This window comes from Hyla sarda, unplaced genomic scaffold (genome assembly GCF_029499605.1).
Source record: "Hyla sarda isolate aHylSar1 unplaced genomic scaffold, aHylSar1.hap1 scaffold_1802, whole genome shotgun sequence".
Lineage (NCBI taxonomy): Eukaryota > Metazoa > Chordata > Amphibia > Anura > Hylidae > Hyla > Hyla sarda.
The window spans coordinates 26,516-54,512 of NW_026608448.1; the positions used below are offsets into that span (position 1 = coordinate 26,516).

A 27,997-nucleotide genomic window follows, 5' to 3' on the forward strand; every position below is an offset into this window, starting at 1 on the left:
CCAGCCCTGTGGGCCTTGCTGCTGCTGCTTGCTGCAGCCAAAAAACAAAAGGTGGTGCTGCTGCTGCTTCTGCTTCTGCTTGTGTCTGGCCGCTGTTGGAGCGTCCAGGCACAGGACTTCTGCTGCTGCTGACTAAATGGCCTCCTTAATTGGATCATTTGAGTAGCCAGCACACCTGTGCAGGTAGGGCATGACATGATAGGCAGCTGCCTTGATAGCGGAGTGGGTGCTGAATGTTCCTAATTGACAAAATAAGATGAATGCTTATGAAGAAATATAAAATCTCATCCCTTCCCCAATATCGCGCCACACCCCTACCCCTTAATTCCCTGGTTGAACTTGATGGACATATGTCTTTTTTCGACCGTACTAACTATTGTAACTATGTAACATAACATGGGGGGGGGGGGTCTCCTGGCTGTTCACACAGGTGTGTCATTGCTGTACATTGACCATGCATTGCTTCTGTGGTATTGCAAAGGCAAAGACAAATGCTTCCAGCCATCCATTGCACTAATGGATTGGTCATCAGCTGGCTGTCTATGTCCCCGCATCAATATAGACCAAAGTACAGAGGGTTAGGCTATGCTATTGTGCACTTACCTGATGCATCAGAAGGTGCGAGGCCCTTGCTAAATTCTGTGTACAGACTTTGAGATCTATGCTTTAGACTGTATCTAAACCTGCTCCAACATGGACTGACATTCTGGCCTACTTTCAGCCGATGCGACTTGTCTGTCGCTGAACAGTCGCTTTTTATGTATTCAGCACCTATGTATAATGTTGTAAAAATGCTCTAGAAGCTAAAGTCGCAGAAATGTCACACATATTTGGCCTGCAACTTTCTGTGCGACAAATTCAGACAGGAAAAAATCAGTATAAATCCTTAGAAAATTATCCCCCAGTGTCTCCATCTGCTGGCGGTATTGAATAAGCATTGCTGCACTGATGGGGTATGCATTAGACGAAAAAAAGAAGAAAAAGAAGAATAATACGCCCAGAAAAGAGGCGAAAAGGAGAAAAACGTAAAAAAACGTGAAAAAAAAAGTAAGAGGAAGAGAAGGGAAAAAAAGGTGGAAATGGGTTTAAAAGTGATTTCGGCGGAGAAATATATATATATATATATATATATATATATATATATATATATATATATACGCGCACACACACACATATATATAAACGTATTCTCCGTTGAGATATTGCAGCCGCTGCTGTGTCCAGGCCCAGGAGCCTTAGCACTGTGCTGTGATGTCACTCAATACCACTGACATCACTAGGTGTAAACAACATCTCTCCTTTGCTGTGTATGTGACTATGGAGCTGTTTGGTGATGTCGTCTATTATGGCCTTCATAGAAGCAACAGGAGATTGTTGCATCCATCTAGAACCCTCAGAACTACAGTGCTATGATGTCACTCACTTCCACAGGCCTTGCAGAGTGTAAACAACAACAACCCAGCTTTGTTGTGTATGTAACCATAGGGATTTGTGATGCTCACCTAGAACCTTCACAGCAGCGACAGCTTTATGAGGAGCATCAGCACTGCTCTGCCTGAGCAGAACCATCACCGCCATAGGTTGTCAAATAACCCGGGTTTAACCCACACAGGTAAGTCCAATGGGGTGCAGGCATGTCCTCTATGCTTACAGCTTCCCGTGGGTGTTGGTTTGATACCGTTTGGGGACAGCCAAGGAGGCATCTGCAGGCAACAAAGGGAGGTGTGTGCTTGTGTGTGTGTTTCCTATGCAGATCCTAAGCCCAGTGTCACATGCAAGTAGGAGGAGTAAGAAGGGTTCCTGGCAAATCCGGGTTATGGATTGCATTTAAAAAGGCCCCGTGGGAGTGCAATGGGCCCCTGTCTTGCTGCTTAGCAATAATGGTATGGGTTTAGGTTCTGCTGTGTGTACTGGTGGTTGACTGCCCCCCAGCCCAGAGTGTGCATGGAAAATTGTCTGGCAGCCTCCCTGACAGCAAGCAGTGATAGTGCCCATGAAGGGGACCCTTGTTGGGCCCGCCCCTTTCACGGTTATCGCTTCTCGGCCTTTTGGCTAAGATCAAGTGTAGTATCTGTTCTTATCAGTTTAATATCTGATACGTCCCCTATCTGGGGACCCATATATTAAATGGATTTTTGAGAACGGGGGCCGATTTCGAAGCTTGCTTCCGTCGCCCTATGCATTGACCCGATATGGCAGTATCTTCGGGTACAGTGCACCACCCCCCTTACAGGGTTAAAAAGAAAGATTCCTACTTTCATTGCTACCTGCTTGCTGGCTAGCCAGCTAGCCAGCCCTGTGGGCCTTGCTGCTGCTGCTGCTGCAGCCAAAAAACAAAAGGTGGTGCTGCTGCTGCTTCTGCTTCTGCTTGTGTCCTGGCCGCTGTTGGAGCGTCCAGGCACAGGACTTCTGCTGCTGCTGACTAAATGGCCTCCTTAATTGGATCATTTGAGTAGCCAGCACACCTGTGCAGGTAGGGCATGACATGATAGGCAGCTGCCTTGATAGCGGGTGGGTGCTGAATGTTCCTAATTGACAAAATAAGATTAATGCTTATGAAGAAATATAAAATCTCATCCCTTCCCCAATATCGCGCCACACCCCTACCCCTTAATTCCCTGGTTGAACTTGATGGACATATGTCTTTTTTCGACCGTACTAAACTATGTAACTATGTAACATAACATGGGGGGGGGGGGGTCTCCTGGCTGTTCACACAGGTGTGTCATTGCTGTACATTGACCATGCATTGCTTCTGTGGTATTGCAAAGGGCAAAGACAAATGCTTCCAGCCATCCATTGCACTAATGGATTGGTCATCAGCTGGCTGTCTATGTCCCGCATCAATATAGACCAAAGTACAGAGGGTTAGGCTATGCTATTGTGCACCTACCTGATGCATCAGAAGGTGCGAGGCCCTTGCTAAATTCTGTGCACAGACTTTGAGATCTATGCTTTAGACTGTATCTAAACCTGCTCCAACATGGACTGACATTCTGGCCTACTTTCAGCCGATGCGACTTGTCTGTCGCTGAACAGTCGCTTTTTATGTATTCAGCACCTATGTATAATGTTGTAAAAATGCTCTAGAAGCTAAAGTCGCAGAAATGTCACACATATTTGGCCTGCAACTTTCTGTGCGACAAATTCAGACAGGAAAAATCAGTATAAATCCTTAGAAAATTATCCCCCAGTGTCTCCATCTGCTGGCGGTATTGAATAAGCATTGCTGCACTGATGGGGTATGCATTAGACGAAAAAAAAGAAGAAAAAGAAGAATAATACGCCCAGAAAAGAGGCGAAAAGGAGAAAAACGTAAAAAAACGTGAAAAAAAAGTAAGAGGAAGAGAAGGGAAAAAAAGGTGGAAATGGGTTTAAAAGTGATTTCGGCGGAGAAATATATATATATATATATATATATATATTATATATATATATATATATACGCGCACACACACACATATATATAAACGTATTCTCCGTTGAGATATTGCAGCCGCTGCTGTGTCCAGGCCCAGGAGCCTTAGCACTGTGCTGTGATGTCACTCAATACCACTGACATCACTAGGTGTAAACAACATCTCTCCTTTGCTGTGTATGTGACTATGGAGCTGTTTGGTGATGTCGTCTATTATGGCCTTCATAGAAGCAACAGGAGATTGTTGCATCCATCTAGAACCCTCAGAACTACAGTGCTATGATGTCACTCACTTCCACAGGCCTTGCAGAGTGTAAACAACAACAACCCAGCTTTGTTTGTGTATGTAACCATAGGGATTTGTGATGTCACCTAGAACCTTCACAGCAGCGACAGCTTTATGAGGAGCATCAGCACTGCTCTGCCTGAGCAGAACCATCACCGCCATAGGTTGTCAAATAACCCGGGTTTAACCCCACACAGGTAAGTCCAATGGGGTGCAGGCATGTCCTCTATGCTTACAGCTTCCCGTGGGTGTTGGTTTGATACCGTTTTGGGGGACAGCCAAGGAGGCATCTGCAGGCAACAAAGGTAGGTGTGTGCTTGTGTGTGGTGTTTACTATGCAGATCCTAAGCCCAGTGTCACATGCAAGTAGGAGGAGTAAGAAGGGTTCCTGGCAAATCCGGGTTATGGATTGCATTTAAAAAGGCCCCGTGGGAGTGCAATGGGCCCCTGTCTTGCTGCTTAGCAATAATGGTATGGGTTTAGGTTCTGCTGTGTGTACTGGTGGTTGACTGCCCCCCCAGCCCAGAGTGTGCATGGAAAATTGTCTGGCAGCCTCCCTGACAGCAAGCAGTGATAGTGCCCATGAAGGGGACCTTGTTGGGCCCCGCCCCTTTCACGGTTATCGCTTCTCGGCCTTTTGGCTAAGATCAAGTGTAGTATCTGTTCTTATCAGTTTAATATCTGATACGTCACCCTATCTGGGGACCATATATTAAATGGATTTTTGAGAACGGGGGCCGATTTCGAAGCTTGCTTCCGTCGCCCTATGCATTGACCCGATATGGCAGTATCTTCGGGTACAGTGCACCACCCCCTTACAGGGTTAAAAAGAAAGATTCCTACTTTCATTGCTACCTGCTTGCTGGCTAGCCAGCTAGCCAGCCCTGTGGGCCTTGCTGCTGCTGCTGCTGCAGCCAAAAAAACAAAAGGTGGTGCTGCTGCTGCTTCTGCTTCTGCTTGTGTCTGGCCGCTGTTGGAGCGTCCAGGCACAGGACTTCTGCTGCTGCTGACTAAATGGCCTCCTTAATTGGATCATTTGAGTAGCCAGCACACCTGTGCAGGTAGGGCATGACATGATAGGCAGCTGCCTTGATAGCGGGGTGGGTGCTGAATGTTCCTAATTGACAAAATAAGATTAATGCTTATGAAGAAATATAAAATCTCATCCCCTTCCCCAATATCGCGCCACACCCCTACCCTTAATTCCCTGGTTGAACTTGATGGACATATGTCTTTTTTTCGACCGTACTAACTATGTAACTATGTAACATAACATGGGGGGGGGGGGGTCTCTCTGGCTGTTCACACAGGTGTGTCATTGCTGTACATTGACCATGCATTGCTTCTGTGGTATTGCAAAGGCAAAGACAAATGCTTCCAGCCATCCATTGCACTAATGGATTGGTCATCAGCTGGCTGTCTATGTCCCGCATCAATATAGACCAAAGTTACAGAGGGTTAGGCTATGCTATTGTGCACCTACCTGATGCATCAGAAGGTGCGAGGCCCTTGCTAAATTCTGTGCACAGACTTTGAGATCTATGCTTTTAGACTGTATCTAAACCTGCTCCAACATGGACTGACATTCTGGCCTACTTTCAGCCGATGCGACTTGTCTGTCGCTGAACAGTCGCTTTTTATGTATTCAGCACCTATGTATAATGTTGTAAAAATGCTCTAGAAGCTAAAAGTCGCAGAAATAATTCAGACAGGAAAAATCAGTATAAATCCTTAGAAAATTATCCCCCAGTGTCTCCATCTGCTGGCGGTATTGAATAAGCATTGCTGCACTGATGGGGTATGCATTAGACGAAAAAAAAGAAGAAAAAGAAGAATAATACGCCCAGAAAAGAGGCGAAAAGGAGAAAAACGTAAAAAAACGTGAAAAAAAAGTAAGAGGAAGAGAAGGGAAAAAAAGGTGGAAATGGGTTTAAAAGTGATTTCGGCGGAGAATATATATATATATATATATATATATATATATATATATATATATATACGCGCACACACACACATATATATAAACGTATTCTCCGTTGAGATATTGCAGCCGCTGCTGTGTCCAGGCCCAGGAGCCTTAGCACTGTGCTGTGATGTCACTCAATACCACTGACATCACTAGGTGTAAACAACATCTCTCCTTTGCTGTGTATGTGACTATGGAGCTGTTTGGTGATGTCGTCTATTATGGCCTTCATAGAAGCAACAGGAGATTGTTGCATCCATCTAGAACCCTCAGAACTACAGTGCTATGATGTCACTCACTTCCACAGGCCTTGCAGAGTGTAAACAACAACAACCCAGCTTTGTTGTGTATGTAACCATAGGGATTTGTGATGTCACCTAGAACCTTCACAGCAGCGACAGCTTTATGAGGAGCATCAGCACTGCTCTGCCTGAGCAGAACCATCACCGCCATAGGTTGTCAAATAACCCGGGTTTAACCCACACAGGTAAGTCCAATGGGGTGCAGGCATGTCCTCTATGCTTACAGCTTCCCGTGGGTGTTGGTTTGATACCGTTTGGGGACAGCCAAGGAGGCATCTGCAGGCAACAAAGGTAGGTGTGTGCTTGTGTGTGTGTTTCCTATGCAGATCCTAAGCCCAGTGTCACATGCAAGTAGGAGGAGTAAGAAGGGTTCCTGGCAAATCCGGGTTATGGATTGCATTTAAAAAGGCCCCGTGGGAGTGCAATGGGCCCCTGTCTTGCTGCTTAGCAATAATGGTATGGGTTTAGGTTCTGCTGTGTGTACTGGTGGTTGACTGCCCCCCAGCCCAGAGTGTGCATGGAAAATTGTCTGGCAGCCTCCCTGACAGCAAGCAGTGATAGTGCCCATGAAGGGGACCTTGTTGGGCCCGCCCCTTTCACGGTTATCGCTTCTCGGCCTTTTGGCTAAGATCAAGTGTAGTATCTGTTCTTATCAGTTTAATATCTGATACGTCCCCTATCTGGGGACCATATATTAAATGGATTTTTGAGAACGGGGGCCGATTTCGAAGCTTGCTTCCGTCGCCCTATGCATTGACCCGATATGGCAGTATCTTCGGGTACAGTGCACCACCCCCTTACAGGGTTAAAAAGAAAGATTCCTACTTTCATTGCTACCTGCTTGCTGGCTAGCCAGCTAGCCAGCCCTGTGGGCCTTGCTGCTGCTGCTGCTGCAGCCAAAAAACAAAAGGTGGTGCTGCTGCTGCTTCTGCTTCTGCTTGTGTCTGGCCGCTGTTGGAGCGTCCAGGCACAGGACTTCTGCTGCTGCTGACTAAATGGCCTCCTTAATTGGATCATTTGAGTAGCCAGCACACCTGTGCAGGTAGGGCATGACATGATAGGCAGCTGCCTTGATAGCGGGTGGGTGCTGAATGTTCCTAATTGACAAAATAAGATTAATGCTTATGAAGAAATATAAAATCTCATCCCTTCCCCAATATCGCGCCACACCCCTACCCCTTAATTCCCTGGTTGAACTTGATGGACATATGTCTTTTTTCGACCGTACTAACTATGTAACTATGTAACATAACATGGGGGGGGGGGGGTCTCCTGGCTGTTCACACAGGTGTGTCATTGCTGTACATTGACCATGCATTGCTTCTGTGGTATTGCAAAGGCAAAGACAAATGCTTCCAGCCATCCATTGCACTAATGGATTGGTCATCAGCTGGCTGTCTATGTCCCGCATCAATATAGACCAAAGTACAGAGGGTTAGGCTATGCTATTGTGCACCTACCTGATGCATCAGAAGGTGCGAGGCCCTTGCTAAATTCTGTGCACAGACTTTGAGATCTATGCTTTAGACTGTATCTAAACCTGCTCCAACATGGACTGACATTCTAGCCTACTTTCAGCCGATGCGACTTGTCTGTCGCTGAACAGTCGCTTTTTATGTATTCAGCACCTATGTATAATGTTGTAAAAATGCTCTAGAAGCTAAAGTCGCAGAAATGTCACACATATTTGGCCTGCAACTTTCTGTGCGACAAATTCAGACAGGAAAAATCAGTATAAATCCTTAGAAAATAATCTCCCAGTGTCTCCATCTGCTGGCGGTATTGAATAAGCATTGCTGCACTGATGGGGTATGCATTAGACGAAAAAAAAGAAGAAAAAGAAGAATAATACGCCCAGAAAAGAGGCGAAAAGGAGAAAAACGTAAAAAAACGTGAAAAAAAAGTAAGAGGAAGAGAAGGGAAAAAAAGGTGGAAATGGGTTTAAAAGTGATTTCGGCGGAGATATATATATATATATATATATATATATATATATATATATATATATATACGCGCACACACACACATATATATAAACGTATTCTCCGTTGAGATATTGCAGCCGCTGCTGTGTCCAGGCCCAGGAGCCTTAGCACTGTGCTGTGATGTCACTCAATACCACTGACATCACTAGGTGTAAACAACATCTCTCCTTTGCTGTGTATGTGACTATGGAGCTGTTTGGTGATGTCGTCTATTATGGCCTTCATAGAAGCAACAGGAGATTGTTGCATCCATCTAGAACCCTCAGAACTACAGTGCTATGATGTCACTCACTTCCACAGGCCTTGCAGAGTGTAAACAACAACAACCCAGCTTTGTTGTGTATGTAACCATAGGGATTTGTGATGTCACCTAGAACCTTCACAGCAGCGACAGCTTTATGAGGAGCATCAGCACTGCTCTGCCTGAGCAGAACCATCACCGCCATAGGTTGTCAAATAACCCGGGTTTAACCCACACAGGTAAGTCCAATGGGGTGCAGGCATGTCCTCTATGCTTACAGCTTCCCGTGGGTGTTGGTTTGATACCGTTTGGGGACAGCCAAGGAGGCATCTGCAGGCAACAAAGGTAGGTGTGTGCTTGTGTGTGTGTTTCCTATGCAGATCCTAAGCCCAGTGTCACATGCAAGTAGGAGGAGTAAGAAGGGTTCCTGGCAAATCCGGGTTATGGATTGCATTTAAAAAGGCCCCGTGGGAGTGCAATGGGCCCCTGTCTTGCTGCTTAGCAATAATGGTATGGGTTTAGGTTCTGCTGTGTGTACTGGTGGTTGACTGCCCCCCAGCCCAGAGTGTGCATGGAAAATTGTCTGGCAGCCTCCCTGACAGCAAGCAGTGATAGTGCCCATGAAGGGGACCTTGTTGGGCCCGCCCCTTTCACGGTTATCGCTTCTCGGCCTTTTGGCTAAGATCAAGTGTAGTATCTGTTCTTATCAGTTTAATATCTGATACGTCCCCTATCTGGGGACCATATATTAAATGGATTTTTGAGAACGGGGGCCGATTTCGAAGCTTGCTTCCGTCGCCCTATGCATTGACCCGATATGGCAGTATCTTCGGGTACAGTGCACCACCCCCTTACAGGGTTAAAAAGAAAGATTCCTACTTTCATTGCTACCTGCTTGCTGGCTAGCCAGCTAGCCAGCCCTGTGGGCCTTGCTGCTGCTGCTGCTGCAGCCAAAAAACAAAAGGTGGTGCTGCTGCTGCTTCTGCTTCTGCTTGTGTCTGGCCGCTGTTGGAGCGTCCAGGCACAGGACTTCTGCTGCTGCTGACTAAATGGCCTCCTTAATTGGATCATTTGAGTAGCCAGCACACCTGTGCAGGTAGGGCATGACATGATAGGCAGCTGCCTTGATAGCGGGTGGGTGCTGAATGTTCCTAATTGACAAAATAAGATTAATGCTTATGAAGAAATATAAAATCTCATCCCTTCCCCAATATCGCGCCACACCCCTACCCCTTAATTCCCTGGTTGAACTTGATGGACATATGTCTTTTTTCGACCGTACTAACTATGTAACTATGTAACATAACATGGGGGGGGGGGTCTCCTGGCTGTTCACACAGGTGTGTCATTGCTGTACATTGACCATGCATTGCTTCTGTGGTATTGCAAAGGCAAAGACAAATGCTTCCAGCCATCCATTGCACTAATGGATTGGTCATCAGCTGGCTGTCTATGTCCCGCATCAATATAGACCAAAGTACAGAGGGTTAGGCTATGCTATTGTGCACCTACCTGATGCATCAGAAGGTGCGAGGCCCTTGCTAAATTCTGTGCACAGACTTTGAGATCTATGCTTTAGACTGTATCTAAACCTGCTCCAACATGGACTGACATTCTGGCCTACTTTCAGCCGATGCGACTTGTCTGTCGCTGAACAGTCGCTTTTTATGTATTCAGCACCTATGTATAATGTTGTAAAAATGCTCTAGAAGCTAAAGTCGCAGAAATGTCACACATATTTGGCCTGCAACTTTCTGTGCGACAAATTCAGACAGGAAAAATCAGTATAAATCCTTAGAAAATTATCCCCCAGTGTCTCCATCTGCTGGCGGTATTGAATAAGCATTGCTGCACTGATGGGGTATGCATTAGACGAAAAAAAAGAAGAAAAAGAAGAATAATACGCCCAGAAAAGAGGCGAAAAGGAGAAAAACGTAAAAAAACGTGAAAAAAAAGTAAGAGGAAGAGAAGGGAAAAAAAGGTGGAAATGGGTTTAAAAGTGATTTCGGCGGAGAAATATATATATATATATATATATATATATATATATATATATATATATATACGCGCACACACACACATATATATAAACGTATTCTCCGTTGAGATATTGCAGCCGCTGCTGTGTCCAGGCCCAGGAGCCTTAGCACTGTGCTGTGATGTCACTCAATACCACTGACATCACTAGGTGTAAACAACATCTCTCCTTTGCTGTGTATGTGACTATGGAGCTGTTTGGTGATGTCGTCTATTATGGCCTTCATAGAAGCAACAGGAGATTGTTGCATCCATCTAGAACCCTCAGAACTACAGTGCTATGATGTCACTCACTTCCACAGGCCTTGCAGAGTGTAAACAACAACAACCCAGCTTTGTTGTGTATGTAACCATAGGGATTTGTGATGTCACCTAGAACCTTCACAGCAGCGACAGCTTTATGAGGAGCATCAGCACTGCTCTGCCTGAGCAGAACCATCACCGCCATAGGTTGTCAAATAACCCGGGTTTAACCCACACAGGTAAGTCCAATGGGGTGCAGGCATGTCCTCTATGCTTACAGCTTCCCGTGGGTGTTGGTTTGATACCGTTTGGGGACAGCCAAGGAGGCATCTGCAGGCAACAAAGGTAGGTGTGTGCTTGTGTGTGTGTTTCCTATGCAGATCCTAAGCCCAGTGTCACATGCAAGTAGGAGGAGTAAGAAGGGTTCCTGGCAAATCCGGGTTATGGATTGCATTTAAAAAGGCCCCGTGGGAGTGCAATGGGCCCCTGTCTTGCTGCTTAGCAATAATGGTATGGGTTTAGGTTCTGCTGTGTGTACTGGTGGTTGACTGCCCCCCAGCCCAGAGTGTGCATGGAAAATTGTCTGGCAGCCTCCCTGACAGCAAGCAGTGATAGTGCCCATGAAGGGGACCTTGTTGGGCCCGCCCCTTTCACGGTTATCGCTTCTCGGCCTTTTGGCTAAGATCAAGTGTAGTATCTGTTCTTATCAGTTTAATATCTGATACGTCCCCTATCTGGGGACCATATATTAAATGGATTTTTGAGAACGGGGGCCGATTTCGAAGCTTGCTTCCGTCGCCCTATGCATTGACCCGATATGGCAGTATCTTCGGGTACAGTGCACCACCCCCTTACAGGGTTAAAAAGAAAGATTCCTACTTTCATTGCTACCTGCTTGCTGGCTAGCCAGCTAGCCAGCCCTGTGGGCCTTGCTGCTGCTGCTGCTGCTGCTGCAGCCAAAAAACAAAAGGTGGTGCTGCTGCTGCTTCTGCTTCTGCTTGTGTCTGGCCGCTGTTGGAGCGTCCAGGCACAGGACTTCTGCTGCTGCTGACTAAATGGCCTCCTTAATTGGATCATTTGAGTAGCCAGCACACCTGTGCAGGTAGGGCATGACATGATAGGCAGCTGCCTTGATAGCGGGTGGGTGCTGAATGTTCCTAATTGACAAAATAAGATTAATGCTTATGAAGAAATATAAAATCTCATCCCTTCCCCAATATCGCGCCACACCCCTACCCCTTAATTCCCTGGTTGAACTTGATGGACATATGTCTTTTTTCGACCGTACTAACTATGTAACTATGTAACATAACATGGGGGGGGGGGGTCTCCTGGCTGTTCACACAGGTGTGTCATTGCTGTACATTGACCATGCATTGCTTCTGTGGTATTGCAAAGGCAAAGACAAATGCTTCCAGCCATCCATTGCACTAATGGATTGGTCATCAGCTGGCTGTCTATGTCCCGCATCAATATAGACCAAAGTACAGAGGGTTAGGCTATGCTATTGTGCACCTACCTGATGCATCAGAAGGTGCGAGGCCCTTGCTAAATTCTGTGCACAGACTTTGAGATCTATGCTTTAGACTGTATCTAAACCTGCTCCAACATGGACTGACATTCTGGCCTACTTTCAGCCGATGCGACTTGTCTGTCGCTGAACAGTCGCTTTTTATGTATTCAGCACCTATGTATAATGTTGTAAAAATGCTCTAGAAGCTAAAGTCGCAGAAATGTCACACATATTTGGCCTGCAACTTTCTGTGCGACAAATTCAGACAGGAAAAATCAGTATAAATCCTTAGAAAATTATCCCCCAGTGTCTCCATCTGCTGGCGGTATTGAATAAGCATTGCTGCACTGATGGGGTATGCATTAGACGAAAAAAAAGAAGAAAAAGAAGAATAATACGCCCAGAAAAGAGGCGAAAAGGAGAAAAACGTAAAAAAACGTGAAAAAAAAGTAAGAGGAAGAGAAGGGAAAAAAAGGTGGAAATGGGTTTAAAAGTGATTTCGGCGGAGAAATATATATATATATATATATATATATATATATATATATATATACGCGCACACACACACATATATATAAACGTATTCTCCGTTGAGATATTGCAGCCGCTGCTGTGTCCAGGCCCAGGAGCCTTAGCACTGTGCTGTGATGTCACTCAATACCACTGACATCACTAGGTGTAAACAACATCTCTCCTTTGCTGTGTATGTGACTATGGAGCTGTTTGGTGATGTCGTCTATTATGGCCTTCATAGAAGCAACAGGAGATTGTTGCATCCATCTAGAACCCTCAGAACTACAGTGCTATGATGTCACTCACTTCCACAGGCCTTGCAGAGTGTAAACAACAACAACCCAGCTTTGTTGTGTATGTAACCATAGGGATTTGTGATGTCACCTAGAACCTTCACAGCAGCGACAGCTTTATGAGGAGCATCAGCACTGCTCTGCCTGAGCAGAACCATCACCGCCATAGGTTGTCAAATAACCCGGGTTTAACCCACACAGGTAAGTCCAATGGGGTGCAGGCATGTCCTCTATGCTTACAGCTTCCCGTGGGTGTTGGTTTGATACCGTTTGGGGACAGCCAAGGAGGCATCTGCAGGCAACAAAGGTAGGTGTGTGCTTGTGTGTGTGTTTCCTATGCAGATCCTAAGCCCAGTGTCACATGCAAGTAGGAGGAGTAAGAAGGGTTCCTGGCAAATCCGGGTTATGGATTGCATTTAAAAAGGCCCCGTGGGAGTGCAATGGGCCCCTGTCTTGCTGCTTAGCAATAATGGTATGGGTTTAGGTTCTGCTGTGTGTACTGGTGGTTGACTGCCCCCCAGCCCAGAGTGTGCATGGAAAATTGTCTGGCAGCCTCCCTGACAGCAAGCAGTGATAGTGCCCATGAAGGGGACCTTGTTGGGCCCGCCCCTTTCACGGTTATCGCTTCTCGGCCTTTTGGCTAAGATCAAGTGTAGTATCTGTTCTTATCAGTTTAATATCTGATACGTCCCCTATCTGGGGACCATATATTAAATGGATTTTTGAGAACGGGGGCCGATTTCGAAGCTTGCTTCCGTCGCCCTATGCATTGACCCGATATGGCAGTATCTTCGGGTACAGTGCACCACCCCCTTACAGGGTTAAAAAGAAAGATTCCTACTTTCATTGCTACCTGCTTGCTGGCTAGCCAGCTAGCCAGCCCTGTGGGCCTTGCTGCTGCTGCTGCTGCAGCCAAAAAACAAAAGGTGGTGCTGCTGCTGCTTCTGCTTCTGCTTGTGTCTGGCCGCTGTTGGAGCGTCCAGGCACAGGACTTCTGCTGCTGCTGACTAAATGGCCTCCTTAATTGGATCATTTGAGTAGCCAGCACACCTGTGCAGGTAGGGCATGACATGATAGGCAGCTGCCTTGATAGCGGGTGGGTGCTGAATGTTCCTAATTGACAAAATAAGATTAATGCTTATGAAGAAATATAAAATCTCATCCCTTCCCCAATATCGCGCCACACCCCTACCCCTTAATTCCCTGGTTGAACTTGATGGACATATGTCTTTTTTCGACCGTACTAACTATGTAACTATGTAACATAACATGGGGGGGGGGGGGGTCTCCTGGCTGTTCACACAGGTGTGTCATTGCTGTACATTGACCATGCATTGCTTCTGTGGTATTGCAAAGGCAAAGACAAATGCTTCCAGCCATCCATTGCACTAATGGATTGATCATCAGCTGGCTGTCTATGTCCCGCATCAATATAGACCAAAGTACAGAGGGTTAGGCTATGCTATTGTGCACCTACCTGATGCATCAGAAGGTGCGAGGCCCTTGCTAAATTCTGTGCACAGACTTTGAGATCTATGCTTTAGACTGTATCTAAACCTGCTCCAACATGGACTGACATTCTGGCCTACTTTCAGCCGATGCGACTTGTCTGTCGCTGAACAGTCGCTTTTTATGTATTCAGCACCTATGTATAATGTTGTAAAAATGCTCTAGAAGCTAAAGTCGCAGAAATGTCACACATATTTGGCCTGCAACTTTCTGTGCGACAAATTCAGACAGGAAAAATCAGTATAAATCCTTAGAAAATTATCCCCCAGTGTCTCCATCTGCTGGCGGTATTGAATAAGCATTGCTGCACTGATGGGGTATGCATTAGACGAAAAAAAAGAAGAAAAAGAAGAATAATACGCCCAGAAAAGAGGCGAAAAGGAGAAAAACGTAAAAAAACGTGAAAAAAAAGTAAGAGGAAGAGAAGGGAAAAAAAGGTGGAAATGGGTTTAAAAGTGATTTCGGCGGAGAAATATATATATATATATATATATATATATATATATATATATATATACGCGCACACACACACATATATATAAACGTATTCTCCGTTGAGATATTGCAGCCGCTGCTGTGTCCAGGCCCAGGAGCCTTAGCACTGTGCTGTGATGTCACTCAATACCACTGACATCACTAGGTGTAAACAACATCTCTCCTTTGCTGTGTATGTGACTATGGAGCTGTTTGGTGATGTCGTCTATTATGGCCTTCATAGAAGCAACAGGAGATTGTTGCATCCATCTAGAACCCTCAGAACTACAGTGCTATGATGTCACTCACTTCCACAGGCCTTGCAGAGTGTAAACAACAACAACCCAGCTTTGTTGTGTATGTAACCATAGGGATTTGTGATGTCACCTAGAACCTTCACAGCAGCGACAGCTTTATGAGGAGCATCAGCACTGCTCTGCCTGAGCAGAACCATCACCGCCATAGGTTGTCAAATAACCCGGGTTTAACCCACACAGGTAAGTCCAATGGGGTGCAGGCATGTCCTCTATGCTTACAGCTTCCCGTGGGTGTTGGTTTGATACCGTTTGGGGACAGCCAAGGAGGCATCTGCAGGCAACAAAGGTAGGTGTGTGCTTGTGTGTGTGTTTCCTATGCAGATCCTAAGCCCAGTGTCACATGCAAGTAGGAGGAGTAAGAAGGGTTCCTGGCAAATCCGGGTTATGGATTGCATTTAAAAAGGCCCCGTGGGAGTGCAATGGGCCCCTGTCTTGCTGCTTAGCAATAATGGTATGGGTTTAGGTTCTGCTGTGTGTACTGGTGGTTGACTGCCCCCCAGCCCAGAGTGTGCATGGAAAATTGTCTGGCAGCCTCCCTGACAGCAAGCAGTGATAGTGCCCATGAAGGGGACCTTGTTGGGCCCGCCCCTTTCACGGTTATCGCTTCTCGGCCTTTTGGCTAAGATCAAGTGTAGTATCTGTTCTTATCAGTTTAATATCTGATACGTCCCCTATCTGGGGACCATATATTAAATGGATTTTTGAGAACGGGGGCCGATTTCGAAGCTTGCTTCCGTCGCCCTATGCATTGACCCGATATGGCAGTATCTTCGGGTACAGTGCACCACCCCCTTACAGGGTTAAAAAGAAAGATTCCTACTTTCATTGCTACCTGCTTGCTGGCTAGCCAGCTAGCCAGCCCTGTGGGCCTTGCTGCTGCTGCTGCTGCAGCCAAAAAACAAAAGGTGGTGCTGCTGCTGCTTCTGCTTCTGCTTGTGTCTGGCCGCTGTTGGAGCGTCCAGGCACAGGACTTCTGCTGCTGCTGACTAAATGGCCTCCTTAATTGGATCATTTGAGTAGCCAGCACACCTGTGCAGGTAGGGCATGACATGATAGGCAGCTGCCTTGATAGCGGGTGGGTGCTGAATGTTCCTAATTGACAAAATAAGATTAATGCTTATGAAGAAATATAAAATCTCATCCCTTCCCCAATATCGCGCCACACCCCTACCCCTTAATTCCCTGGTTGAACTTGATGGACATATGTCTTTTTTCGACCGTACTAACTATGTAACTATGTAACATAACATGGGGGGGGGGGGTCTCCTGGCTGTTCACACAGGTGTGTCATTGCTGTACATTGACCATGCATTGCTTCTGTGGTATTGCAAAGGCAAAGACAAATGCTTCCAGCCATCCATTGCACTAATGGATTGGTCATCAGCTGGCTGTCTATGTCCCGCATCAATATAGACCAAAGTACAGAGGGTTAGGCTATGCTATTGTGCACCTACCTGATGCATCAGAAGGTGCGAGGCCCTTGCTAAATTCTGTGCACAGACTTTGAGATCTATGCTTTAGACTGTATCTAAACCTGCTCCAACATGGACTGACATTCTGGCCTACTTTCAGCCGATGCGACTTGTCTGTCGCTGAACAGTCGCTTTTTATGTATTCAGCACCTATGTATAATGTTGTAAAAATGCTCTAGAAGCTAAAGTCGCAGAAATGTCACACATATTTGGCCTGCAACTTTCTGTGCGACAAATTCAGACAGGAAAAATCAGTATAAATCCTTAGAAAATTATCCCCCAGTGTCTCCATCTGCTGGCGGTATTGAATAAGCATTGCTGCACTGATGGGGTATGCATTAGACGAAAAAAAAGAAGAAAAAGAAGAATAATACGCCCAGAAAAGAGGCGAAAAGGAGAAAAACGTAAAAAAACGTGAAAAAAAAGTAAGAGGAAGAGAAGGGAAAAAAAGGTGGAAATGGGTTTAAAAGTGATTTCGGCGGAGAAATATATATATATATATATATATATATATATATATATATATATACGCGCACACACACACATATATATAAACGTATTCTCCGTTGAGATATTGCAGCCGCTGCTGTGTCCAGGCCCAGGAGCCTTAGCACTGTGCTGTGATGTCACTCAATACCACTGACATCACTAGGTGTAAACAACATCTCTCCTTTGCTGTGTATGTGACTATGGAGCTGTTTGGTGATGTCGTCTATTATGGCCTTCATAGAAGCAACAGGAGATTGTTGCATCCATCTAGAACCCTCAGAACTACAGTGCTATGATGTCACTCACTTCCACAGGCCTTGCAGAGTGTAAACAACAACAACCCAGCTTTGTTGTGTATGTAACCATAGGGATTTGTGATGTCACCTAGAACCTTCACAGCAGCGACAGCTTTATGAGGAGCATCAGCACTGCTCTGCCTGAGCAGAACCATCACCGCCATAGGTTGTCAAATAACCCGGGTTTAACCCACACAGGTAAGTCCAATGGGGTGCAGGCATGTCCTCTATGCTTACAGCTTCCCGTGGGTGTTGGTTTGATACCGTTTGGGGACAGCCAAGGAGGCATCTGCAGGCAACAAAGGTAGGTGTGTGCTTGTGTGTGTGTTTCCTATGCAGATCCTAAGCCCAGTGTCACATGCAAGTAGGAGGAGTAAGAAGGGTTCCTGGCAAATCCGGGTTATGGATTGCATTTAAAAAGGCCCCGTGGGAGTGCAATGGGCCCCTGTCTTGCTGCTTAGCAATAATGGTATGGGTTTAGGTTCTGCTGTGTGTACTGGTGGTTGACTGCCCCCCAGCCCAGAGTGTGCATGGAAAATTGTCTGGCAGCCTCCCTGACAGCAAGCAGTGATAGTGCCCATGAAGGGGACCTTGTTGGGCCCGCCCCTTTCACGGTTATCGCTTCTCGGCCTTTTGGCTAAGATCAAGTGTAGTATCTGTTCTTATCAGTTTAATATCTGATACGTCCCCTATCTGGGGACCATATATTAAATGGATTTTTGAGAACGGGGGCCGATTTCGAAGCTTGCTTCCGTCGCCCTATGCATTGACCCGATATGGCAGTATCTTCGGGTACAGTGCACCACCCCCTTACAGGGTTAAAAAGAAAGATTCCTACTTTCATTGCTACCTGCTTGCTGGCTAGCCAGCTAGCCAGCCCTGTGGGCCTTGCTGCTGCTGCTGCTGCAGCCAAAAAACAAAAGGTGGTGCTGCTGCTGCTTCTGCTTCTGCTTGTGTCTGGCCGCTGTTGGAGCGTCCAGGCACAGGACTTCTGCTGCTGCTGACTAAATGGCCTCCTTAATTGGATCATTTGAGTAGCCAGCACACCTGTGCAGGTAGGGCATGACATGATAGGCAGCTGCCTTGATAGCGGGTGGGTGCTGAATGTTCCTAATTGACAAAATAAGATTAATGCTTATGAAGAAATATAAAATCTCATCCCTTCCCCAATATCGCGCCACACCCCTACCCCTTAATTCCCTGGTTGAACTTGATGGACATATGTCTTTTTTCGACCGTACTAACTATGTAACTATGTAACATAACATGGGGGGGGGGGGTCTCCTGGCTGTTCACACAGGTGTGTCATTGCTGTACATTGACCATGCATTGCTTCTGTGGTATTGCAAAGGCAAAGACAAATGCTTCCAGTCATCCATTGCACTAATGGATTGGTCATCAGCTGGCTGTCTATGTCCCGCATCAATATAGACCAAAGTACAGAGGGTTAGGCTATGCTATTGTGCACCTACCTGATGCATCAGAAGGTGCGAGGCCCTTGCTAAATTCTGTGCACAGACTTTGAGATCTATGCTTTAGACTGTATCTAAACCTGCTCCAACATGGACTGACATTCTGGCCTACTTTCAGCCGATGCGACTTGTCTGTCGCTGAACAGTCGCTTTTTATGTATTCAGCACCTATGTATAATGTTGTAAAAATGCTCTAGAAGCTAAAGTCGCAGAAATGTCACACATATTTGGCCTGCAACTTTCTGTGCGACAAATTCAGACAGGAAAAATCAGTATAAATCCTTAGAAAATTATCCCCCAGTGTCTCCATCTGCTGGCGGTATTGAATAAGCATTGCTGCACTGATGGGGTATGCATTAGACGAAAAAAAAGAAGAAAAAGAAGAATAATACGCCCAGAAAAGAGGCGAAAAGGAGAAAAACGTAAAAAAACGTGAAAAAAAAGTAAGAGGAAGAGAAGGGAAAAAAAGGTGGAAATGGGTTTAAAAGTGATTTCGGCGGAGAATATATATATATATATATATATATATATATATATATACGCGCACACACACACATATATATAAACGTATTCTCCGTTGAGATATTGCAGCCGCTGCTGTGTCCAGGCCCAGGAGCCTTAGCACTGTGCTGTGATGTCACTCAATACCACTGACATCACTAGGTGTAAACAACATCTCTCCTTTGCTGTGTATGTGACTATGGAGCTGTTTGGTGATGTCGTCTATTATGGCCTTCATAGAAGCAACAGGAGATTGTTGCATCCATCTAGAACCCTCAGAACTACAGTGCTATGATGTCACTCACTTCCACAGGCCTTGCAGAGTGTAAACAACAACAACCCAGCTTTGTTGTGTATGTAACCATAGGGATTTGTGATGTCACCTAGAACCTTCACAGCAGCGACAGCTTTATGAGGAGCATCAGCACTGCTCTGCCTGAGCAGAACCATCACCGCCATAGGTTGTCAAATAACCCGGGTTTAACCCACACAGGTAAGTCCAATGGGGTGCAGGCATGTCCTCTATGCTTACAGCTTCCCGTGGGTGTTGGTTTGATACCGTTTGGGGACAGCCAAGGAGGCATCTGCAGGCAACAAAGGTAGGTGTGTGCTTGTGTGTGTGTTTCCTATGCAGATCCTAAGCCCAGTGTCACATGCAAGTAGGAGGAGTAAGAAGGGTTCCTGGCAAATCCGGGTTATGGATTGCATTTAAAAAGGCCCCGTGGGAGTGCAATGGGCCCCTGTCTTGCTGCTTAGCAATAATGGTATGGGTTTAGGTTCTGCTGTGTGTACTGGTGGTTGACTGCCCCCCAGCCCAGAGTGTGCATGGAAAATTGTCTGGCAGCCTCCCTGACAGCAAGCAGTGATAGTGCCCATGAAGGGGACCTTGTTGGGCCCGCCCCTTTCACGGTTATCGCTTCTCGGCCTTTTGGCTAAGATCAAGTGTAGTATCTGTTCTTATCAGTTTAATATCTGATACGTCCCCTATCTGGGGACCATATATTAAATTGATTTTTGAGAACGGGGGCCGATTTCGAAGCTTGCTTCCGTCGCCCTATGCATTGACCCGATATGGCAGTATCTTCGGGTACAGTGCACCACCCCCTTACAGGGTTAAAAAGAAAGATTCCTACTTTCATTGCTACCTGCTTGCTGGCTAGCCAGCTAGCCAGCCCTGTGGGCCTTGCTGCTGCTGCAGCCAAAAAACAAAAGGTGGTGCTGCTGCTGCTGCTTCTGCTTCTGCTTGTGTCTGGCCGCTGTTGGAGCGTCCAGGCACAGGACTTCTGCTGCTGCTGACTAAATGGCCTCCTTAATTGGATCATTTGAGTAGCCAGCACACCTGTGCAGGTAGGGCATGACATGATAGGCAGCTGCCTTGATAGCGGGTGGGTGCTGAATGTTCCTAATTGACAAAATAAGATTAATGCTTATGAAGAAATATAAAATCTCATCCCTTCCCCAATATCGCGCCACACCCCTACCCCTTAATTCCCTGGTTGAACTTGATGGACATATGTCTTTTTTCGACCGTACTAACTATGTAACTATGTAACATAACATGGGGGGGGGGGGTCTCCTGGCTGTTCACACAGGTGTGTCATTGCTGTACATTGACCATGCATTGCTTCTGTGGTATTGCAAAGGCAAAGACAAATGCTTCCAGCCATCCATTGCACTAATGGATTGGTCATCAGCTGGCTGTCTATGTCCCGCATCAATATAGACCAAAGTACAGAGGGTTAGGCTATGCTATTGTGCACCTACCTGATGCATCAGAAGGTGCGAGGCCCTTGCTAAATTCTGTGCACAGACTTTGAGATCTATGCTTTAGACTGTATCTAAACCTGCTCCAACATGGACTGACATTCTGGCCTACTTTCAGCCGATGCGACTTGTCTGTCGCTGAACAGTCGCTTTTTATGTATTCAGCACCTATGTATAATGTTGTAAAAATGCTCTAGAAGCTAAAGTCGCAGAAATGTCACACATATTTGGCCTGCAACTTTCTGTGCGACAAATTCAGACAGGAAAAATCAGTATAAATCCTTAGAAAATTATCCCCCAGTGTCTCCATCTGCTGGCGGTATTGAATAAGCATTGCTGCACTGATGGGGTATGCATTAGACGAAAAAAAAGAAGAAAAAGAAGAAGAATACGCCCAGAAAAGAGGCGAAAAGGAGAAAAACGTAAAAAAACGTGAAAAAAAAGTAAGAGGAAGAGAAGGGAAAAAAAGGTGGAAATGGGTTTAAAAGTGATTTCGGCGGAGAAATATATATATATATATATATATATATATATATATATATATATATATATATATATACGCGCACACACACACATATATATAAACGTATTCTCCGTTGAGATATTGCAGCCGCTGCTGTGTCCAGGCCCAGGAGCCTTAGCACTGTGCTGTGATGTCACTCAATACCACTGACATCACTAGGTGTAAACAACATCTCTCCTTTGCTGTGTATGTGACTATGGAGCTGTTTGGTGATGTCGTCTATTATGGCCTTCATAGAAGCAACAGGAGATTGTTGCATCCATCTAGAACCCTCAGAACTACAGTGCTATGATGTCACTCACTTCCACAGGCCTTGCAGAGTGTAAACAACAACAACCCAGCTTTGTTGTGTATGTAACCATAGGGATTTGTGATGTCACCTAGAACCTTCACAGCAGCGACAGCTTTATGAGGAGCATCAGCACTGCTCTGCCTGAGCAGAACCATCACCGCCATAGGTTGTCAAATAACCCGGGTTTAACCCACACAGGTAAGTCCAATGGGGTGCAGGCATGTCCTCTATGCTTACAGCTTCCCGTGGGTGTTGGTTTGATACCGTTTGGGGACAGCCAAGGAGGCATCTGCAGGCAACAAAGGTAGGTGTGTGCTTGTGTGTGTGTTTCCTATGCAGATCCTAAGCCCAGTGTCACATGCAAGTAGGAGGAGTAAGAAGGGTTCCTGGCAAATCCGGGTTATGGATTGCATTTAAAAAGGCCCCGTGGGAGTGCAATGGGCCCCTGTCTTGCTGCTTAGCAATAATGGTATGGGTTTAGGTTCTGCTGTGTGTACTGGTGGTTGACTGCCCCCCAGCCCAGAGTGTGCATGGAAAATTGTCTGGCAGCCTCCCTGACAGCAAGCAGTGATAGTGCCCATGAAGGGGACCTTGTTGGGCCCGCCCCTTTCACGGTTATCGCTTCTCGGCCTTTTGGCTAAGATCAAGTGTAGTATCTGTTCTTATCAGTTTAATATCTGATACGTCCCCTATCTGGGGACCATATATTAAATGGATTTTTGAGAACGGGGGCCGATTTCGAAGCTTGCTTCCGTCGCCCTATGCATTGACCCGATATGGCAGTATCTTCGGGTACAGTGCACCACCCCCTTACAGGGTTAAAAAGAAAGATTCCTACTTTCATTGCTACCTGCTTGCTGGCTAGCCAGCTAGCCAGCCCTGTGGGCCTTGCTGCTGCTGCTGCTGCAGCCAAAAAACAAAAGGTGGTGCTGCTGCTGCTTCTGCTTCTGCTTGTGTCTGGCCGCTGTTGGAGCGTCCAGGCACAGGACTTCTGCTGCTGCTGACTAAATGGCCTCCTTAATTGGATCATTTGAGTAGCCAGCACACCTGTGCAGGTAGGGCATGACATGATAGGCAGCTGCCTTGATAGCGGGTGGGTGCTGAATGTTCCTAATTGACAAAATAAGATTAATGCTTATGAAGAAATATAAAATCTCATCCCTTCCCCAATATCGCGCCACACCCCTACCCCTTAATTCCCTGGTTGAACTTGATGGACATATGTCTTTTTTCGACCGTACTAACTATGTAACTATGTAACATAACATGGGGGGGGGGGGGGGGTCTCCTGGCTGTTCACACAGGTGTGTCATTGCTGTACATTGACCATGCATTGCTTCTGTGGTATTGCAAAGGCAAAGACAAATGCTTCCAGCCATCCATTGCACTAATGGATTGGTCATCAGCTGGCTGTCTATGTCCCGCATCAATATAGACCAAAGTACAGAGGGTTAGGCTATGCTATTGTGCACCTACCTGATGCATCAGAAGGTGCGAGGCCCTTGCTAAATTCTGTGCACAGACTTTGAGATCTATGCTTTAGACTGTATCTAAACCTGCTCCAACATGGACTGACATTCTGGCCTACTTTCAGCCGATGCGACTTGTCTGTCGCTGAACAGTCGCTTTTTATGTATTCAGCACCTATGTATAATGTTGTAAAAATGCTCTAGAAGCTAAAGTCGCAGAAATGTCACACATATTTGGCCTGCAACTTTCTGTGCGACAAATTCAGACAGGAAAAATCAGTATAAATCCTTAGAAAATTATCCCCCAGTGTCTCCATCTGCTGGCGGTATTGAATAAGCATTGCTGCACTGATGGGGTATGCATTAGACGAAAAAAAAGAAGAAAAAGAAGAATAATACGCCCAGAAAAGAGGCGAAAAGGAGAAAAACGTAAAAAAACGTGAAAAAAAAGTAAGAGGAAGAGAAGGGAAAAAAAGGTGGAAATGGGTTTAAAAGTGATTTCGGCGGAGAAATATATATATATATATATATATATATATATATATATACGCGCACACACACACATATATATAAACGTATTCTCCGTTGAGATATTGCAGCCGCTGCTGTGTCCAGGCCCAGGAGCCTTAGCACTGTGCTGTGATGTCACTCAATACCACTGACATCACTAGGTGTAAACAACATCTCTCCTTTGCTGTGTATGTGACTATGGAGCTGTTTGGTGATGTCGTCTATTATGGCCTTCATAGAAGCAACAGGAGATTGTTGCATCCATCTAGAACCCTCAGAACTACAGTGCTATGATGTCACTCACTTCCACAGGCCTTGCAGAGTGTAAACAACAACAACCCAGCTTTGTTGTGTATGTAACCATAGGGATTTGTGATGTCACCTAGAACCTTCACAGCAGCGACAGCTTTATGAGGAGCATCAGCACTGCTCTGCCTGAGCAGAACCATCACCGCCATAGGTTGTCAAATAACCCGGGTTTAACCCACACAGGTAAGTCCAATGGGGTGCAGGCATGTCCTCTATGCTTACAGCTTCCCGTGGGTGTTGGTTTGATACCGTTTGGGGACAGCCAAGGAGGCATCTGCAGGCAACAAAGGTAGGTGTGTGCTTGTGTGTGTGTTTCCTATGCAGATCCTAAGCCCAGTGTCACATGCAAGTAGGAGGAGTAAGAAGGGTTCCTGGCAAATCCGGGTTATGGATTGCATTTAAAAAGGCCCCGTGGGAGTGCAATGGGCCCCTGTCTTGCTGCTTAGCAATAATGGTATGGGTTTAGGTTCTGCTGTGTGTACTGGTGGTTGACTGCCCCCCAGCCCAGAGTGTGCATGGAAAATTGTCTGGCAGCCTCCCTGACAGCAAGCAGTGATAGTGCCCATGAAGGGGACCTTGTTGGGCCCGCCCCTTTCACGGTTATCGCTTCTCGGCCTTTTGGCTAAGATCAAGTGTAGTATCTGTTCTTATCAGTTTAATATCTGATACGTCCCCTATCTGGGGACCATATATTAAATGGATTTTTGAGAACGGGGGCCGATTTCGAAGCTTGCTTCCGTCGCCCTATGCATTGACCCGATATGGCAGTATCTTCGGGTACAGTGCACCACCCCCTTACAGGGTTAAAAAGAAAGATTCCTACTTTCATTGCTACCTGCTTGCTGGCTAGCCAGCTAGCCAGCCCTGTGGGCCTTGCTGCTGCTGCAGCCAAAAAACAAAAGGTGGTGCTGCTGCTGCTGCTTCTGCTTCTGCTTGTGTCTGGCCGCTGTTGGAGCGTCCAGGCACAGGACTTCTGCTGCTGCTGACTAAATGGCCTCCTTAATTGGATCATTTGAGTAGCCAGCACACCTGTGCAGGTAGGGCATGACATGATAGGCAGCTGCCTTGATAGCGGGTGGGTGCTGAATGTTCCTAATTGACAAAATAAGATTAATGCTTATGAAGAAATATAAAATCTCATCCCTTCCCCAATATCGCGCCACACCCCTACCCCTTAATTCCCTGGTTGAACTTGATGGACATATGTCTTTTTTCGACCGTACTAACTATGTAACTATGTAACATAACATGGGGGGGGGGGGTCTCCTGGCTGTTCACACAGGTGTGTCATTGCTGTACATTGACCATGCATTGCTTCTGTGGTATTGCAAAGGCAAAGACAAATGCTTCCAGCCATCCATTGCACTAATGGATTGGTCATCAGCTGGCTGTCTATGTCCCGCATCAATATAGACCAAAGTACAGAGGGTTAGGCTATGCTATTGTGCACCTACCTGATGCATCAGAAGGTGCGAGGCCCTTGCTAAATTCTGTGCACAGACTTTGAGATCTATGCTTTAGACTGTATCTAAACCTGCTCCAACATGGACTGACATTCTGGCCTACTTTCAGCCGATGCGACTTGTCTGTCGCTGAACAGTCGCTTTTTATGTATTCAGCACCTATGTATAATGTTGTAAAAATGCTCTAGAAGCTAAAGTCGCAGAAATGTCACACATATTTGGCCTGCAACTTTCTGTGCGACAAATTCAGACAGGAAAAATCAGTATAAATCCTTAGAAAATTATCCCCCAGTGTCTCCATCTGCTGGCGGTATTGAATAAGCATTGCTGCACTGATGGGGTATGCATTAGACGAAAAAAAAGAAGAAAAAGAAGAAGAATACGCCCAGAAAAGAGGCGAAAAGGAGAAAAACGTAAAAAAACGTGAAAAAAAAGTAAGAGGAAGAGAAGGGAAAAAAAGGTGGAAATGGGTTTAAAAGTGATTTCGGCGGAGAAATATATATATATATATATATATATATATATATATATATATATATACGCGCACACACACACATATATATAAACGTATTCTCCGTTGAGATATTGCAGCCGCTGCTGTGTCCAGGCCCAGGAGCCTTAGCACTGTGCTGTGATGTCACTCAATACCACTGACATCACTAGGTGTAAACAACATCTCTCCTTTGCTGTGTATGTGACTATGGAGCTGTTTGGTGATGTCGTCTATTACGGCCTTCATAGAAGCAACAGGAGATTGTTGCATCCATCTAGAACCCTCAGAACTACAGTGCTATGATGTCACTCACTTCCACAGGCCTTGCAGAGTGTAAACAACAACAACCCAGCTTTGTTGTGTATGTAACCATAGGGATTTGTGATGTCACCTAGAACCTTCACAGCAGCGACAGCTTTATGAGGAGCATCAGCACTGCTCTGCCTGAGCAGAACCATCACCGCCATAGGTTGTCAAATAACCCGGGTTTAACCCACACAGGTAAGTCCAATGGGGTGCAGGCATGTCCTCTATGCTTACAGCTTCCCGTGGGTGTTGGTTTGATACCGTTTGGGGACAGCCAAGGAGGCATCTGCAGGCAACAAAGGTAGGTGTGTGCTTGTGTGTGTGTTTCCTATGCAGATCCTAAGCCCAGTGTCACATGCAAGTAGGAGGAGTAAGAAGGGTTCCTGGCAAATCCGGGTTATGGATTGCATTTAAAAAGGCCCCGTGGGAGTGCAATGGGCCCCTGTCTTGCTGCTTAGCAATAATGGTATGGGTTTAGGTTCTGCTGTGTGTACTGGTGGTTGACTGCCCCCCAGCCCAGAGTGTGCATGGAAAATTGTCTGGCAGCCTCCCTGACAGCAAGCAGTGATAGTGCCCATGAAGGGGACCTTGTTGGGCCCGCCCCTTTCACGGTTATCGCTTCTCGGCCTTTTGGCTAAGATCAAGTGTAGTATCTGTTCTTATCAGTTTAATATCTGATACGTCCCCTATCTGGGGACCATATATTAAATGGATTTTTGAGAACGGGGGCCGATTTCGAAGCTTGCTTCCGTCGCCCTATGCATTGACCCGATATGGCAGTATCTTCGGGTACAGTGCACCACCCCCTTACAGGGTTAAAAAGAAAGATTCCTACTTTCATTGCTACCTGCTTGCTGGCTAGCCAGCTAGCCAGCCCTGTGGGCCTTGCTGCTGCTGCTGCTGCAGCCAAAAAACAAAAGGTGGTGCTGCTGCTGCTTCTGCTTCTGCTTGTGTCTGGCCGCTGTTGGAGCGTCCAGGCACAGGACTTCTGCTGCTGCTGACTAAATGGCCTCCTTAATTGGATCATTTGAGTAGCCAGCACACCTGTGCAGGTAGGGCATGACATGATAGGCAGCTGCCTTGATAGCGGGTGGGTGCTGAATGTTCCTAATTGACAAAATAAGATTAATGCTTATGAAGAAATATAAAATCTCATCCCTTCCCCAATATCGCGCCACACCCCTACCCCTTAATTCCCTGGTTGAACTTGATGGACATATGTCTTTTTTCGACCGTACTAACTATGTAACTATGTAACATAACATGGGGGGGGGGGGGGTCTCCTGGCTGTTCACACAGGTGTGTCATTGCTGTACATTGACCATGCATTGCTTCTGTGGTATTGCAAAGGCAAAGACAAATGCTTCCAGCCATCCATTGCACTAATGGATTGGTCATCAGCTGGCTGTCTATGTCCCGCATCAATATAGACCAAAGTACAGAGGGTTAGGCTATGCTATTGTGCACCTACCTGATGCATCAGAAGGTGCGAGGCCCTTGCTAAATTCTGTGCACAGACTTTGAGATCTATGCTTTAGACT

At 46.1% G+C, this 27,997-nt stretch overlaps 12 non-coding genes across 12 annotated transcripts; all 12 read left to right on the plus strand.

Moving 5' to 3' along the window:
- The first annotated feature begins 2,032 nt into the window (after positions 1-2,032).
- On the plus strand, positions 2,033-2,224 carry LOC130314071 (U2 spliceosomal RNA). The gene has a single exon (XR_008861831.1). It is a non-coding gene; the product is annotated as a U2 spliceosomal RNA (small nuclear RNA).
- Positions 2,225-4,325: 2,101 nt separating this feature from the next.
- On the plus strand, positions 4,326-4,517 carry LOC130314074 (U2 spliceosomal RNA). Its single transcript, XR_008861833.1, has one exon. It is a non-coding gene; the product is annotated as a U2 spliceosomal RNA (small nuclear RNA).
- Positions 4,518-6,576: 2,059 nt separating this feature from the next.
- Positions 6,577-6,767, plus strand: LOC130314058 (U2 spliceosomal RNA). The gene has a single exon (XR_008861819.1). It is a non-coding gene; the product is annotated as a U2 spliceosomal RNA (small nuclear RNA).
- A 2,089-nt stretch (positions 6,768-8,856) lies between these two features.
- Positions 8,857-9,047, plus strand: LOC130314059 (U2 spliceosomal RNA). The gene has a single exon (XR_008861820.1). It is a non-coding gene; the product is annotated as a U2 spliceosomal RNA (small nuclear RNA).
- Positions 9,048-11,136: 2,089 nt separating this feature from the next.
- On the plus strand, positions 11,137-11,327 carry LOC130314060 (U2 spliceosomal RNA). The gene has a single exon (XR_008861821.1). It is a non-coding gene; the product is annotated as a U2 spliceosomal RNA (small nuclear RNA).
- A 2,090-nt stretch (positions 11,328-13,417) lies between these two features.
- LOC130314061 (U2 spliceosomal RNA) lies at positions 13,418-13,608 on the plus strand. Its single transcript, XR_008861822.1, has one exon. It is a non-coding gene; the product is annotated as a U2 spliceosomal RNA (small nuclear RNA).
- Positions 13,609-15,696: 2,088 nt separating this feature from the next.
- Positions 15,697-15,887, plus strand: LOC130314063 (U2 spliceosomal RNA). The gene has a single exon (XR_008861823.1). It is a non-coding gene; the product is annotated as a U2 spliceosomal RNA (small nuclear RNA).
- A 2,084-nt stretch (positions 15,888-17,971) lies between these two features.
- Positions 17,972-18,162, plus strand: LOC130314064 (U2 spliceosomal RNA). The gene has a single exon (XR_008861824.1). It is a non-coding gene; the product is annotated as a U2 spliceosomal RNA (small nuclear RNA).
- A 2,077-nt stretch (positions 18,163-20,239) lies between these two features.
- On the plus strand, positions 20,240-20,430 carry LOC130314053 (U2 spliceosomal RNA). The gene has a single exon (XR_008861814.1). It is a non-coding gene; the product is annotated as a U2 spliceosomal RNA (small nuclear RNA).
- A 2,093-nt stretch (positions 20,431-22,523) lies between these two features.
- Positions 22,524-22,714, plus strand: LOC130314066 (U2 spliceosomal RNA). The gene has a single exon (XR_008861826.1). It is a non-coding gene; the product is annotated as a U2 spliceosomal RNA (small nuclear RNA).
- Positions 22,715-24,796: 2,082 nt separating this feature from the next.
- LOC130314067 (U2 spliceosomal RNA) lies at positions 24,797-24,987 on the plus strand. Its single transcript, XR_008861827.1, has one exon. It is a non-coding gene; the product is annotated as a U2 spliceosomal RNA (small nuclear RNA).
- A 2,083-nt stretch (positions 24,988-27,070) lies between these two features.
- On the plus strand, positions 27,071-27,261 carry LOC130314068 (U2 spliceosomal RNA). Its single transcript, XR_008861828.1, has one exon. It is a non-coding gene; the product is annotated as a U2 spliceosomal RNA (small nuclear RNA).
- Positions 27,262-27,997: the final 736 nt, after the last annotated feature.